This window comes from Atractosteus spatula, chromosome 25, assembly GCF_055471065.1.
Source record: "Atractosteus spatula isolate fAtrSpa1 chromosome 25, fAtrSpa1.hap1, whole genome shotgun sequence".
NCBI classification, from domain to species: domain Eukaryota; kingdom Metazoa; phylum Chordata; class Actinopteri; order Semionotiformes; family Lepisosteidae; genus Atractosteus; species Atractosteus spatula.
Window position 1 is genome coordinate 14,305,260 of NC_142730.1, and position 14,909 is coordinate 14,320,168.

The window sequence follows — 14,909 nt, forward strand, 5'->3', positions numbered from 1 at the left end:
TATAGGCACGCGCGTGTCCCATACCTCTCCTGATTTAGCTCGTACTCCATAGGATGGAAGCGGCTGCTCTGGCTTTTTCACTCGAATATAATCTGATCGCAACAGAAGGCCGTGCAGCCCAGTGCTGGTTTAAGAATGCCTCGTGTCTTCAGGCCCCTATTCCATCAGGTTACCCCTTTGGAATAGTCGTCCGAAAATGACGGAAAAGGAGAAGCACGTAAGCTCCCACAAACTGCGTTAGCATTAGCGGTTGGAATCTGATGGGAGAAAAGCAACCCGGCTCGCCGTCAAGCAATCCATCCCTGGTCTCCCACGTGACGGGCGGGAATACGCATCACTATACTAACGAGGAGCGCTTGCTTGGCGCTTGAAGACACTTCCTCTTGCGGCTACTACTGTTTCCGGTTTCGCCTTTTATTTTCATTCCTCCCAGAGGAGCGCATGAAAACGTTTCCATCTGCGCCATCCTCACCCCTCCACTGCTATGGTCACTGCTCCTCCTGGTGCACTGCAAACACCTATTCAGTCGGTTCTTTCAGTTTGAATAATTAGATCTTCAAAGGCTGGAAGTAGGGCGCAAGGCATGCCAATGCCAAAAGCGTGGTTGTCTGCTTCCAAGTGTGAAATGTCGCTGGGGGACGCTGAAGACATGACTTCCAAGGCAGCAGGTCCAAGCGATTTAGCGTTTGTACAAGAAGCAGGAAGAGAGAAACGGCACTCCGCCTTTTTCTGGGCAGGCGCACGGCGACACGAGAAGGACGCCGTAGTCGGCAGGATTCGACCCGGCGCGGGGAGAGCCCAATGGCTTTCTAGTCCATCGCCTTAACCGCTCGGCCACAACTACAGGGAGCGCCGCCGCCGCCGTCTTGCGATCATTTAACACGGAGGGCGAGGCGGCGGAGGTAACCTTTTTCAACGTCGCTCTCCGTTTCAAAAAAAAAAAAGGCAAATGACATGCTAGCACTCAGACACCCCTCAGAAGATTGAAGGGTGGCTTAAAGCTGGAATGATTAGGTCTCCCCGCTCCGACACCAAAATGGAACTTCGTTAGGCAGAGAGAAAGCAACATCGGAGGAGCGTGAACGAGACTTTCGAAGCTGCTCCACACGGCACTTTGAATCGCAGACATAGCAGTGTTAGAGGCAGGAATCGCCTTTGCGAACGCGATGAGAAACAGAACGCAAGCTCAGGTCCTGCGGTTTAATAAGCAGGCACGGCTTTCATGCGACTGCACATTTCTTTTCTGGAGCGAGTTGACTTTCAGCTTCAAGAAATTCACACAACTTCCGAAATCCGAAATACAAATCTGGCTCATCGCTGCACAAGAAATGCCGCCGGCTGGCAAGAAAATGACAGCGATGTTTTTCCTTAACGACAAACTTCCGATGGAGAAAAACAACGGCGGTGTGTCGTGGAAATTTAACTATCAAGGAAGCCACAAGAGAGAGTTCTCACCTGAGTAAGGTCTTTATTTCAATATTGCAATATTGGGAGCCCTGTTGCCACTTCGCAAAGTGCAACCAGAGACTCAATTTGTCACAAGCAGTACAGGGTTTTTATAAGACGTTGCGCTGTAAAAAAGCTCAGTGCTTTGTCCCTTCAAAAACTTCCCCTTTCCCTAAGACAAAACAGATTACATCATAGAGCGAGAGAAGAAGCACTAGATTTGTTATTCAAAGCTTATCAGTTACTTTCGGCTAATTCTAACGAACCAGACAGCATATATTGTTTTGGTACATTGTCTTCTAAAGTAACCCAAACAGTGTACTTTGTTGACGCACTGTTTTCTAAAATTCTGCACGTACTGTAGCACAGCAATTACATCCTTGAAATATATTATCTAAAAGCACCAATATATTTTTTTCAAAGCTCTCTACATTTTAAGAATCAATTTACTTATTAGATTTCCACTTCAATTCCCTCCTTTTTATTCTTGAAAATGATTAAAAGTTAGATTCTTCATATGGACTCCCAGGAGGCTCCCATACTTCGGATTCTTGCGTTCTTATCAGAACATACTGATGCGCAAACATATTCATTACCATATTTGAAAAGCATTGGAATAATACATGTCATATAGCAACATAAAAACAGGAAGACAAGTATCACAGCCCCTATAATCGGTGTTAGTAACTTAAAGAAAAACATTCCCCCTGGCCCAAACAGTGATTCTAACCAGGAGAGAAATGGGTGAGGCTGTAGAATGAGGCATTAAAGCACATACATAACAAGATGCATTACATTTCTTTAACTTTAACTGTTCTTCTAGTTGTTGTATCTGCCTGGTACTAAAACTACCATTTTCTGGAAAACCTAACTTACTCCACGATGGAAGACACTTTATTCCCCTTTCTCCAAATTCCCTGTACATGTACTTCGCTGGACCGCTCGGTCCTGTTTCCGTCTTCGAATTTTCATTTCCCATTTTTACCGATCGGTGCCTTACTTTAGAACCTTATCACATTAACTACTCCGCAGAGCAAAAACCACACGTCTGTGTTAAGATAAGTTCTTTATGAGTCCCGGACTCATCAAACCCGCGTGAGAACACCCTCACCGGCCTGCTCTTTCTCTGCTATAAGACCACAGAAAAAATTCTTATAAATCGTCTTAAAACAAAAGTTCGTTAAAAGGATCACTTACTGACGTCAGACAGCCGTGAATTCTCCAGACGCGTCTCAGGAAGGACAAACAGTTTATCCTCCGAGGTTCGTCCAATTTGCTAAAATTGTCCGGCTCCGGATGGAGTTTCAGCAGCCGTCCGCGCTCAGGTTAGTGTCCCATCTGGGGTGCCAATTCTGTCGTGGAAATTTAACTATCAAGGAAGCCACAAGAGAGAGTTCTCACCTGAGTAAGGTCTTTATTTCAATATTGCAATATTGGGAGCCCTGTTGCCACTTCGCAAAGTGCAACCGGAGACTCAATTTGTTACAAGCAGTACAGGGTTTTTATAAGACGTTGCGCTGTAAAAAAGCTCAGTGCTTTGTCCCTTCAAAAGCTTCCCCTTTCCCTAAGACAAAACAGATTACAACATAGAACGAGAGAAGAAGCACTAGATTTGTTATTCAAAGCTTATCAGTTACTTTCGGCTAATTCTAACGACCCAGACAGCATATATTGTTTTGGTACATTGTCTTCTAAAGTTACCCAAACAGTGTACTTTGTTGACGCACTGTATTCTAAAGTTCTGCACGTACTGTAGCACAGCAATTACATCCTTGAAATATATTATCTAAAAGCACCAATATATTTTTTTCAAAGCTCTCTACATTTTAAGAATCAATTTACTTATTAGATTTCCACTTCAGGTGCGTGTCTGTCGGCTTGATTCAGTTTAATGCAGGTATTCATTCTCTTTCTGGAATATACAGCTTGCGACAGATGAAATACAATTCTTGGCTTTTCTGGGTGGGTGCAGAAGAAATCCTGCCGGCTGCTTCTGGAAAAGAATTCCAGCCTTTTTTACTCTTTAACCAGAAACTTGCGAATGATACAAAGCAAGCGGGGGGCGTTTCTGTGCAGCTGTTAACTGAACGGCTGCTGGTTCAAGCCCACCCAGGGCTTGTTCCGATTTCAACATCATGCCCCCTAAAGGTAGACTGGATTTCTTTGCGAAACATTCACCCTTTGGACATTTCAGGAAAGGTGCGTGTCGATGCAAGACTTGAAAAGCTTTCCATACAACGAAAAAAATAGTGCTTTTGATTGAAGGAAACGGCAAGAGCAGTTTGAGCAGCTCCGGCCTCTCAAGCGCTTTACAAAGTGATCGGCACCTCGATAGGCAGTTTAGAAGGCTGAGAATGATGCTGGAAGCACAGCGACGTTCTAAAACCAGCGCTTGAAAAGCATCTGCATACATAAAATGTCCATTTCTCAAAAGCTAAATCTGCAGCTTCAGAAGATTGTCAGCTGTATGTTTTCGTTCTTTGTTTCCTTTTTTTACATGACAAGCTTTCGAGAAATGAACTGTCGTTTGTGATGAAGGCTGCATTCGAAATTGTGCATCTAGCTTAGTTCAATGAAATCGGAACGTGCGCCTGTCTCAAACGGATGGCTCTTTGCAGGCACACTACGGAAACCTGCGGGCGCAAGTTGGGAGAAGTGACTCTTGCAGAGTGTCGAGCTTCGAGAACAGGACTCCGCTCAGGAAGATATTGCCACGTGTTGAAGAGTTGCTTTTCGCCATTTCTTTCCCATATTTTTCCAGTGCGGTTCAAAATGTTACGTACGTACGTGTTACCTGCAAAATCACAGTGAAACTGTTATGGCGAAAAGATTCCAAATAGTTATTGTATTAGAATAGCTCTGCAATTTCTTAGCCTTCGTACACGCAGTGTTTAAGGAAAGGCTAGAGTAAATGAAACTGTAAATAGACAGGAGCTCTTATCAGTTTTCATACAAGTTATGATGGCTGCAGCTCCTATCTGCGTCAGAGTGACCGGAGCCAACGGATTGTCTGCGGAACCTTTGATTTATCTCTCGGGCAAAGAGATAGATAAGCCCTTTTCATCTCAGTTTCATCACACCTGTGCATTAAAGTTTAGTGCTCGGTACCATCAAGGTGTAAGAGGGTCAAGGATGAGCACGAAACTTTGTTAATAAGGAGACAGGCACCGCCCAACGTGGGGCTCGAACCCACGCCCCTGAGATTAAGAGTCTCATGCTCTACCGACTGAGCTAGCCGGGCGCCAGGGAAGCAAGGGGTTAACGTGTCCCTGTTGACATCAATTGGACAAGGTATACTTCCTGGCTTTTCATCATGTGGTGACCGGATTCGAGAGTAGCACACCCTGTTCTTTGTTGATTACTGTACCTCAAGCAGCGCAAATGTCAGTAATCATTGAAATGTACGACCTACAATCTCCTCAGCATGCCCGCGTGGACTCCTCTGTGATCATCCTTCTACGTTCTGCTGTAGTTTTCATGCAAGTGAAAACCGTGCTCCAAATAACAACGGCACAGTTGTATCCTGCGGTAAGCATTCTTCTAATTCCATCGTTTTGCTCCAGGGAAAAGGTAGCGCATCATAGTGTTGATATTCCAAGGTCTCAGAGTCCGTATTGGATGGCTTGGATGCAGACATCGCTCAGAGCTCCCAGTATGATTTTCCCGAGTTCAGTTTTGCAGTGTCTTAGTGCTTTCCTGCTTCCAGTGGGTCTTTGAATGCTCTGCTAAGTAGAGACGTGACATAATTACTAATGCGACCGACTGTGCTGGCTGTTCCTGGTTAATAATGATTAATGCGAGAAATCAATATAAACATAACTGCTTCGATTTCGAGAGAGAAACTCAGAACAGAACTTAAGGAAAGGGAGATCCACACTACTTTAATGCACTTTGCTAACCCGATGGAATGCTTATGAACCATGCGTAAGACACATGTAGCAGAGGATGGTTTCGATCCATCGACCTCTGGGTTATGGGCCCAGCACGCTTCCGCTGCGCCACTCTGCTGACGGCCATCCTACGCATTCCACCTAACTGCTCTTTGTATTTCCTACATAAGTGATGAAAGAGTTGAAAGTTTCAGTGACAAACGCAGACGTCACTTTGAGCGCTTGGTGTTTTGTAGCACAAATCATCACACGCTGCTCTACACTGGATTATAAAGGCCGACACATTTTCCAAACATTTTAATGCTGGAGTCACACTGTAGTATTAATAACAGTGCGATACTCGAAGAGCGTAGTGGGATCGCGGTGGCTCATCAGACCGCTTTGGGGGAGGGGGCTGGCGTCAGGATGGCCGAGCGGTCTAAGGCGCTGCGTTCAGGTCACAGTCTCCCCTGGAGGCGTGGGTTTGAATCCCACTCCTGACAAAAAGCTTGCGCCATTCCCTCTCCAGTCGGGTGCACATGGGTGAAGCAGCCTGACGTAGGAGACGTGCACCTATAGGCACGCGCGTGTCCCATACCTCTCCTGATTTAGCTCGTACTCCATAGGATGGAAGCGGCTGCTCTGGCTTTTTCACTCGAATATAATCTGATCGCAACAGAAGGCCGTGCAGCCCAGTGCTGGTTTAAGAATGCCTCGTGTCTTCAGGCCCCTATTCCATCAGGTTACCCCTTTGGAATAGTCGTCCGAAAATGACGGAAAAGGAGAAGCACGTGAGCTCCCACAAACTGCGTTAGCATTAGCGGTTGGAATCTGATGGGAGAAAAGCAACCCGGCTCGCCGTCAAGCAATCCATCCCTGGTCTCCCACGTGACGGGCGGGAATACGCACCACTATACTAACGAGGAGCGCTTGCTTGGCGCTTGAAGACACTTCCTCTTGCGGCTACTACTGTTTCCGGTTTCGCCTTTTATTTTCATTCCTCCCAGAGGAGCGCATGAAAACGTTTCCATCTGCGCCATCCTCACCCCTCCACTGCTATGGTCACTGCTCCTCCTGGTGCACTGCAAACACCTATTCAGTCGGTTCTTTCAGTTTGAATAATTAGATCTTCAAAGGCTGGAAGTAGGGCGCAAGGCATGCCAATGCCAAAAGCGTGGTTGTCTGCTTCCAAGTGTGAAATGTCGCTGGGGGACGCTGAAGACATGACTTCCAAGGCAGCAGGTCCAAGCGATTTAGCGTTTGTACAAGAAGCAGGAAGAGAGAAACGGCACTCCGCCTTTTTCTGGGCAGGCGCACGGCGACACGAGAAGGACGCCGTAGTCGGCAGGATTCGACCCGGCGCGGGGAGAGCCCAATGGCTTTCTAGTCCATCGCCTTAACCGCTCGGCCACAACTACAGGGAGCGCCGCCGCCGCCGTCTTGCGATCATTTAACACGGAGGGCGAGGCGGCGGAGGTAACCTTTTTCAACGTCGCTCTCCGTTTCAAAAAAAAAAAAGGCAAATGACATGCTAGCACTCAGACACCCCTCAGAAGATTGAAGGGTGGCTTAAAGCTGGAATGATTAGGTCTCCCCGCTCCGACACCAAAATGGAACTTCGTTAGGCAGAGAGAAAGCAACATCGGAGGAGCGTGAACGAGACTTTCGAAGCTGCTCCACACGGCACTTTGAATCGCAGACATAGCAGTGTTAGAGGCAGGAATCGCCTTTGCGAACGCGATGAGAAACAGAACGCAAGCTCAGGTCCTGCGGTTTAATAAGCAGGCACGGCTTTCATGCGACTGCACATTTCTTTTCTGGAGCGAGTTGACTTTCAGCTTCAAGAAATTCACACAACTTCCGAAATCCGAAATACAAATCTGGCTCATCGCTGCACAAGAAATGCCGCCGGCTGGCAAGAAAATGACAGCGATGTTTTTCCTTAACGACAAACTTCCGATGGAGAAAAACAACGGCGGTGTGTCGTGGAAATTTAACTATCAAGGAAGCCACAAGAGAGAGTTCTCACCTGAGTAAGGTCTTTATTTCAATATTGCAATATTGGGAGCCCTGTTGCCACTTCGCAAAGTGCAACCAGAGACTCAATTTGTCACAAGCAGTACAGGGTTTTTATAAGACGTTGCGCTGTAAAAAAGCTCAGTGCTTTGTCCCTTCAAAAACTTCCCCTTTCCCTAAGACAAAACAGATTACATCATAGAGCGAGAGAAGAAGCACTAGATTTGTTATTCAAAGCTTATCAGTTACTTTCGGCTAATTCTAACGAACCAGACAGCATATATTGTTTTGGTACATTGTCTTCTAAAGTAACCCAAACAGTGTACTTTGTTGACGCACTGTTTTCTAAAATTCTGCACGTACTGTAGCACAGCAATTACATCCTTGAAATATATTATCTAAAAGCACCAATATATTTTTTTCAAAGCTCTCTACATTTTAAGAATCAATTTACTTATTAGATTTCCACTTCAATTCCCTCCTTTTTATTCTTGAAAATGATTAAAAGTTAGATTCTTCATATGGACTCCCAGGAGGCTCCCATACTTCGGATTCTTGCGTTCTTATCAGAACATACTGATGCGCAAACATATTCATTACCATATTTGAAAAGCATTGGAATAATACATGTCATATAGCAACATAAAAACAGGAAGACAAGTATCACAGCCCCTATAATCGGTGTTAGTAACTTAAAGAAAAACATTCCCCCTGGCCCAAACAGTGATTCTAACCAGGAGAGAAATGGGTGAGGCTGTAGAATGAGGCATTAAAGCACATACATAACAAGATGCATTACATTTCTTTAACTTTAACTGTTCTTCTAGTTGTTGTATCTGCCTGGTACTAAAACTACCATTTTCTGGAAAACCTAACTTACTCCACGATGGAAGACACTTTATTCCCCTTTCTCCAAATTCCCTGTACATGTACTTCGCTGGACCGCTCGGTCCTGTTTCCGTCTTCGAATTTTCATTTCCCATTTTTACCGATCGGTGCCTTACTTTAGAACCTTATCACATTAACTACTCCGCAGAGCAAAAACCACACGTCTGTGTTAAGATAAGTTCTTTATGAGTCCCGGACTCATCAAACCCGCGTGAGAACACCCTCACCGGCCTGCTCTTTCTCTGCTATAAGACCACAGAAAAAATTCTTATAAATCGTCTTAAAACAAAAGTTCGTTAAAAGGATCACTTACTGACGTCAGACAGCCGTGAATTCTCCAGACGCGTCTCAGGAAGGACAAACAGTTTATCCTCCGAGGTTCGTCCAATTTGCTAAAATTGTCCGGCTCCGGATGGAGTTTCAGCAGCCGTCCGCGCTCAGGTTAGTGTCCCATCTGGGGTGCCAATTCTGTCGTGGAAATTTAACTATCAAGGAAGCCACAAGAGAGAGTTCTCACCTGAGTAAGGTCTTTATTTCAATATTGCAATATTGGGAGCCCTGTTGCCACTTCGCAAAGTGCAACCGGAGACTCAATTTGTTACAAGCAGTACAGGGTTTTTATAAGACGTTGCGCTGTAAAAAAGCTCAGTGCTTTGTCCCTTCAAAAGCTTCCCCTTTCCCTAAGACAAAACAGATTACAACATAGAACGAGAGAAGAAGCACTAGATTTGTTATTCAAAGCTTATCAGTTACTTTCGGCTAATTCTAACGACCCAGACAGCATATATTGTTTTGGTACATTGTCTTCTAAAGTTACCCAAACAGTGTACTTTGTTGACGCACTGTATTCTAAAGTTCTGCACGTACTGTAGCACAGCAATTACATCCTTGAAATATATTATCTAAAAGCACCAATATATTTTTTTCAAAGCTCTCTACATTTTAAGAATCAATTTACTTATTAGATTTCCACTTCAGGTGCGTGTCTGTCGGCTTGATTCAGTTTAATGCAAGTATTCATTCTCTTTCTGGAATATACAGCTTGCGACAGATGAAATACAATTCTTGGCTTTTCTGGGTGGGTGCAGAAGAAATCCTGCCGGCTGCTTCTGGAAAAGAATTCCAGCCTTTTTTACTCTTTAACCAGAAACTTGCGAATGATACAAAGCAAGCGGGGGGCGTTTCTGTGCAGCTGTTAACTGAACGGCTGCTGGTTCAAGCCCACCCAGGGCTTGTTCCGATTTCAACATCATGCCCCCTAAAGGTAGACTGGATTTCTTTGCGAAACATTCACCCTTTGGACATTTCAGGAAAGGTGCGTGTCGATGCAAGACTTGAAAAGCTTTCCATACAACGAAAAAAATAGTGCTTTTGATTGAAGGAAACGGCAAGAGCAGTTTGAGCAGCTCCGGCCTCTCAAGCGCTTTACAAAGTGATCGGCACCTCGATAGGCAGTTTAGAAGGCTGAGAATGATGCTGGAAGCACAGCGACGTTCTAAAACCAGCGCTTGAAAAGCATCTGCATACATAAAATGTCCATTTCTCAAAAGCTAAATCTGCAGCTTCAGAAGATTGTCAGCTGTATGTTTTCGTTCTTTGTTTCCTTTTTTTACATGACAAGCTTTCGAGAAATGAACTGTCGTTTGTGATGAAGGCTGCATTCGAAATTGTGCATCTAGCTTAGTTCAATGAAATCGGAACGTGCGCCTGTCTCAAACGGATGGCTCTTTGCAGGCACACTACGGAAACCTGCGGGCGCAAGTTGGGAGAAGTGACTCTTGCAGAGTGTCGAGCTTCGAGAACAGGACTCCGCTCAGGAAGATATTGCCACGTGTTGAAGAGTTGCTTTTCGCCATTTCTTTCCCATATTTTTCCAGTGCGGTTCAAAATGTTACGTACGTACGTGTTACCTGCAAAATCACAGTGAAACTGTTATGGCGAAAAGATTCCAAATAGTTATTGTATTAGAATAGCTCTGCAATTTCTTAGCCTTCGTACACGCAGTGTTTAAGGAAAGGCTAGAGTAAATGAAACTGTAAATAGACAGGAGCTCTTATCAGTTTTCATACAAGTTATGATGGCTGCAGCTCCTATCTGCGTCAGAGTGACCGGAGCCAACGGATTGTCTGCGGAACCTTTGATTTATCTCTCGGGCAAAGAGATAGATAAGCCCTTTTCATCTCAGTTTCATCACACCTGTGCATTAAAGTTTAGTGCTCGGTACCATCAAGGTGTAAGAGGGTCAAGGATGAGCACGAAACTTTGTTAATAAGGAGACGGGCACCGCCCAACGTGGGGCTCGAACCCACGCCCCTGAGATTAAGAGTCTCATGCTCTACCGACTGAGCTAGCCGGGCGCCAGGGAAGCAAGGGGTTAACGTGTCCCTGTTGACATCAATTGGACAAGGTATACTTCCTGGCTTTTCATCATGTGGTGACCGGATTCGAGAGTAGCACACCCTGTTCTTTGTTGATTACTGTACCTCAAGCAGCGCAAATGTCAGTAATCATTGAAATGTACGACCTACAATCTCCTCAGCATGCCCGCGTGGACTCCTCTGTGATCATCCTTCTACGTTCTGCTGTAGTTTTCATGCAAGTGAAAACCGTGCTCCAAATAACAACGGCACAGTTGTATCCTGCGGTAAGCATTCTTCTAATTCCATCGTTTTGCTCCAGGGAAAAGGTAGCGCATCATAGTGTTGATATTCCAAGGTCTCAGAGTCCGTATTGGATGGCTTGGATGCAGACATCGCTCAGAGCTCCCAGTATGATTTTCCCGAGTTCAGTTTTGCAGTGTCTTAGTGCTTTCCTGCTTCCAGTGGGTCTTTGAATGCTCTGCTAAGTAGAGACGTGACATAATTAGTAATGCGACCGACTGTGCTGGCTGTTCCTGGTTAATAATGATTAATGCGAGAAATCAATATAAACATAACTGCTTCGATTTCGAGGTTCACTTGAAGCATTCGAAGAAACTATCAAAGATCTCAGAACAACCGAAGACACATTTGGTCATCTCCGTATTGGTGAAGATGAAAGAGTCCCGCAAGTGTCAAGCTTGCACAAACACACACGAGAGAGAAACTCAGAACAGAACTTAAGGAAAGGGAGATCCACACTACTTTAATGCACTTTGCTAACCCGATGGAATGCTTATGAACCATGCGTAAGACACATGTAGCAGAGGATGGTTTCGATCCATCGACCTCTGGGTTATGGGCCCAGCACGCTTCCGCTGCGCCACTCTGCTGACGGCCATCCTACGCGTTCCACCTAACTGCTCTTTGTATTTCCTACATAAGTGATGAAAGAGTTGAAAGTTTCAGTGACAAACGCAGACGTCACTTTGAGCGCTTGGTGTTTTGTAGCACAAATCATCACACGCTGCTCTACACTGGATTATAAAGGCCGACACATTTTCCAAACATTTTAATGCTGGAGTCACACTGTAGTATTAATAACAGTGCGATACTCGAAGAGCGTAGTGGGATCGCGGTGGCTCATCAGACCGCTTTGGGGGAGGGGGCTGGCGTCAGGATGGCCGAGCGGTCTAAGGCGCTGCGTTCAGGTCGCAGTCTCCCCTGGAGGCGTGGGTTCGAATCCCACTCCTGACAAAAAGCTTGCTCCATTCCCTCTCCAGTCGGGTGCACATGGGTGAAGCAGCCTGACGTAGGAGACGTGCACCTATAGGCACGCGCGTGTCCCATACCTCTCCTGATTTAGCTCGTACTCCATAAGATGGAAGCGGCTGCTCTGGCTTTTTCACTCGAATATAATCTGATCGCAACAGAAGGCCGTGCAGCCCAGTGCTGGTTTAAGAATGCCTCGTGTCTTCAGGCCCCTATTCCATCAGGTTACCCCTTTGGAATAGTCGTCCGAAAATGACGGAAAAGGAGAAGCACGTAAGCTCCCACAAACTGCGTTAGCATTAGCGGTTGGAATCTGATGGGAGAAAAGCAACCCGGCTCGCCGTCAAGCAATCCATCCCTGGTCTCCCACGTGACGGGCGGGAATACGCACCACTATACTAACGAGGAGCGCTTCCTTGGCGCTTGAAGACACTTCCTCTTGCGGCTACTACTGTTTCCGGTTTCGCCTTTTATTTTCATTCCTCCCAGAGGAGCGCATGAAAACGTTTCCATCTGCGCCATCCTCACCCCTCCACTGCTATGGTCACTGCTCCTCCTGGTGCACTGCAAACACCTATTCAGTCGGTTCTTTCAGTTTGAATAATTAGATCTTCAAAGGCTGGAAGTAGGGCGCAAGGCATGCCAATGCCAAAAGCGTGGTTGTCTGCTTCCAAGTGTGAAATGTCGCTGGGGGACGCTGAAGACATGACTTCCAAGGCAGCAGGTCCAAGCGATTTAGCGTTTGTACAAGAAGCAGGAAGAGAGAAACGGCACTCCGCCTTTTTCTGGGCAGGCGCACGGCGACACGAGAAGGACGCCGTAGTCGGCAGGATTCGACCCGGCGCGGGGAGAGCCCAATGGCTTTCTAGTCCATCGCCTTAACCGCTCGGCCACAACTACAGGGAGCGCCGCCGCCGCCGTCTTGCGATCATTTAACACGGAGGGCGAGGCGGCGGAGGTAACCTTTTTCAACGTCGCTCTCCGTTTCAAAAAAAAAAAAGGCAAATGACATGCTAGCACTCAGACACCCCTCAGAAGATTGAAGGGTGGCTTAAAGCTGGAATGATTAGGTCTCCCCGCTCCGACACCAAAATGGAACTTCGTTAGGCAGAGAGAAAGCAACATCGGAGGAGCGTGAACGAGACTTTCGAAGCTGCTCCACACGGCACTTTGAATCGCAGACATAGCAGTGTTAGAGGCAGGAATCGCCTTTGCGAACGCGATGAGAAACAGAACGCAAGCTCAGGTCCTGCGGTTTAATAAGCAGGCACGGCTTTCATGCGACTGCACATTTCTTTTCTGGAGCGAGTTGACTTTCAGCTTCAAGAAATTCACACAACTTCCGAAATCCGAAATACAAATCTGGCTCATCGCTGCACAAGAAATGCCGCCGGCTGGCAAGAAAATGACAGCGATGTTTTTCCTTAACGACAAACTTCCGATGGAGAAAAACAACGGCGGTGTGTCGTGGAAATTTAACTATCAAGGAAGCCACAAGAGAGAGTTCTCACCTGAGTAAGGTCTTTATTTCAATATTGCAATATTGGGAGCCCTGTTGCCACTTCGCAAAGTGCAACCAGAGACTCAATTTGTCACAAGCAGTACAGGGTTTTTATAAGACGTTGCGCTGTAAAAAAGCTCAGTGCTTTGTCCCTTCAAAAACTTCCCCTTTCCCTAAGACAAAACAGATTACATCATAGAGCGAGAGAAGAAGCACTAGATTTGTTATTCAAAGCTTATCAGTTACTTTCGGCTAATTCTAACGAACCAGACAGCATATATTGTTTTGGTACATTGTCTTCTAAAGTAACCCAAACAGTGTACTTTGTTGACGCACTGTTTTCTAAAATTCTGCACGTACTGTAGCACAGCAATTACATCCTTGAAATATATTATCTAAAAGCACCAATATATTTTTTTCAAAGCTCTCTACATTTTAAGAATCAATTTACTTATTAGATTTCCACTTCAATTCCCTCCTTTTTATTCTTGAAAATGATTAAAAGTTAGATTCTTCATATGGACTCCCAGGAGGCTCCCATACTTCGGATTCTTGCGTTCTTATCAGAACATACTGATGCGCAAACATATTCATTACCATATTTGAAAAGCATTGGAATAATACATGTCATATAGCAACATAAAAACAGGAAGACAAGTATCACAGCCCCTATAATCGGTGTTAGTAACTTAAAGAAAAACATTTCCCCTGGCCCAAACAGTGATTCTAACCAGGAGAGAAATGGGTGAGGCTGTAGAATGAGGCATTAAAGCACATACATAACAAGATGCATTACATTTCTTTAACTTTAACTGTTCTTCTAGTTGTTGTATCTGCCTGGTACTAAAACTACCATTTTCTGGAAAACCTAACTTACTCCACGATGGAAGACACTTTATTCCCCTTTCTCCAAATTCCCTGTACATGTACTTCGCTGGACCGCTCGGTCCTGTTTCCGTCTTCGAATTTTCATTTCCCATTTTTACCGATCGGTGCCTTACTTTAGAACCTTATCACATTAACTACTCCGCAGAGCAAAAACCACACGTCTGTGTTAAGATAAGTTCTTTATGAGTCCCGGACTCATCAAACCCGCGTGAGAACACCCTCACCGGCCTGCTCTTTCTCTGCTATAAGACCACAGAAAAAATTCTTATAAATCGTCTTAAAACAAAAGTTCGTTAAAAGGATCACTTACTGACGTCAGACAGCCGTGAATTCTCCAGACGCGTCTCAGGAAGGACAAACAGTTTATCCTCCGAGGTTCGTCCAATTTGCTAAAATTGTCCGGCTCCGGATGGAGTTTCAGCAGCCGTCCGCGCTCAGGTTAGTGTCCCATCTGGGGTGCCAATTCTGTCGTGGAAATTTAACTATCAAGGAAGCCACAAGAGAGAGTTCTCACCTGAGTAAGGTCTTTATTTCAATATTGCAATATTGGGAGCCCTGTTGCCACTTCGCAAAGTGCAACCGGAGACTCAATTTGTTACAAGCAGTACAGGGTTTTTATAAGACGTTGCGCTGTAAAAAAGCTCAGTGCTTTGTCCCTTCAAAAGCTTCCCC

At 45.5% G+C, this 14,909-nt stretch overlaps 4 non-coding genes across 4 annotated transcripts; 2 read left to right on the forward strand and 2 right to left on the reverse strand.

The window, feature by feature from the left end:
* Positions 1-4,614: 4,614 nt before the first annotated feature.
* Positions 4,615-4,687, reverse strand: trnak-cuu (transfer RNA lysine (anticodon CUU)). Its single transcript has one exon. It is a non-coding gene; the product is annotated as a tRNA-Lys (tRNA).
* Positions 4,688-5,735: 1,048 nt separating this feature from the next.
* On the forward strand, positions 5,736-5,818 carry trnal-cag (transfer RNA leucine (anticodon CAG)). Its single transcript has one exon. It is a non-coding gene; the product is annotated as a tRNA-Leu (tRNA).
* Positions 5,819-10,503: 4,685 nt separating this feature from the next.
* On the reverse strand, positions 10,504-10,576 carry trnak-cuu (transfer RNA lysine (anticodon CUU)). The gene has a single exon. It is a non-coding gene; the product is annotated as a tRNA-Lys (tRNA).
* Positions 10,577-11,750: 1,174 nt separating this feature from the next.
* Positions 11,751-11,833, forward strand: trnal-cag (transfer RNA leucine (anticodon CAG)). The gene has a single exon. It is a non-coding gene; the product is annotated as a tRNA-Leu (tRNA).
* Positions 11,834-14,909: the final 3,076 nt, after the last annotated feature.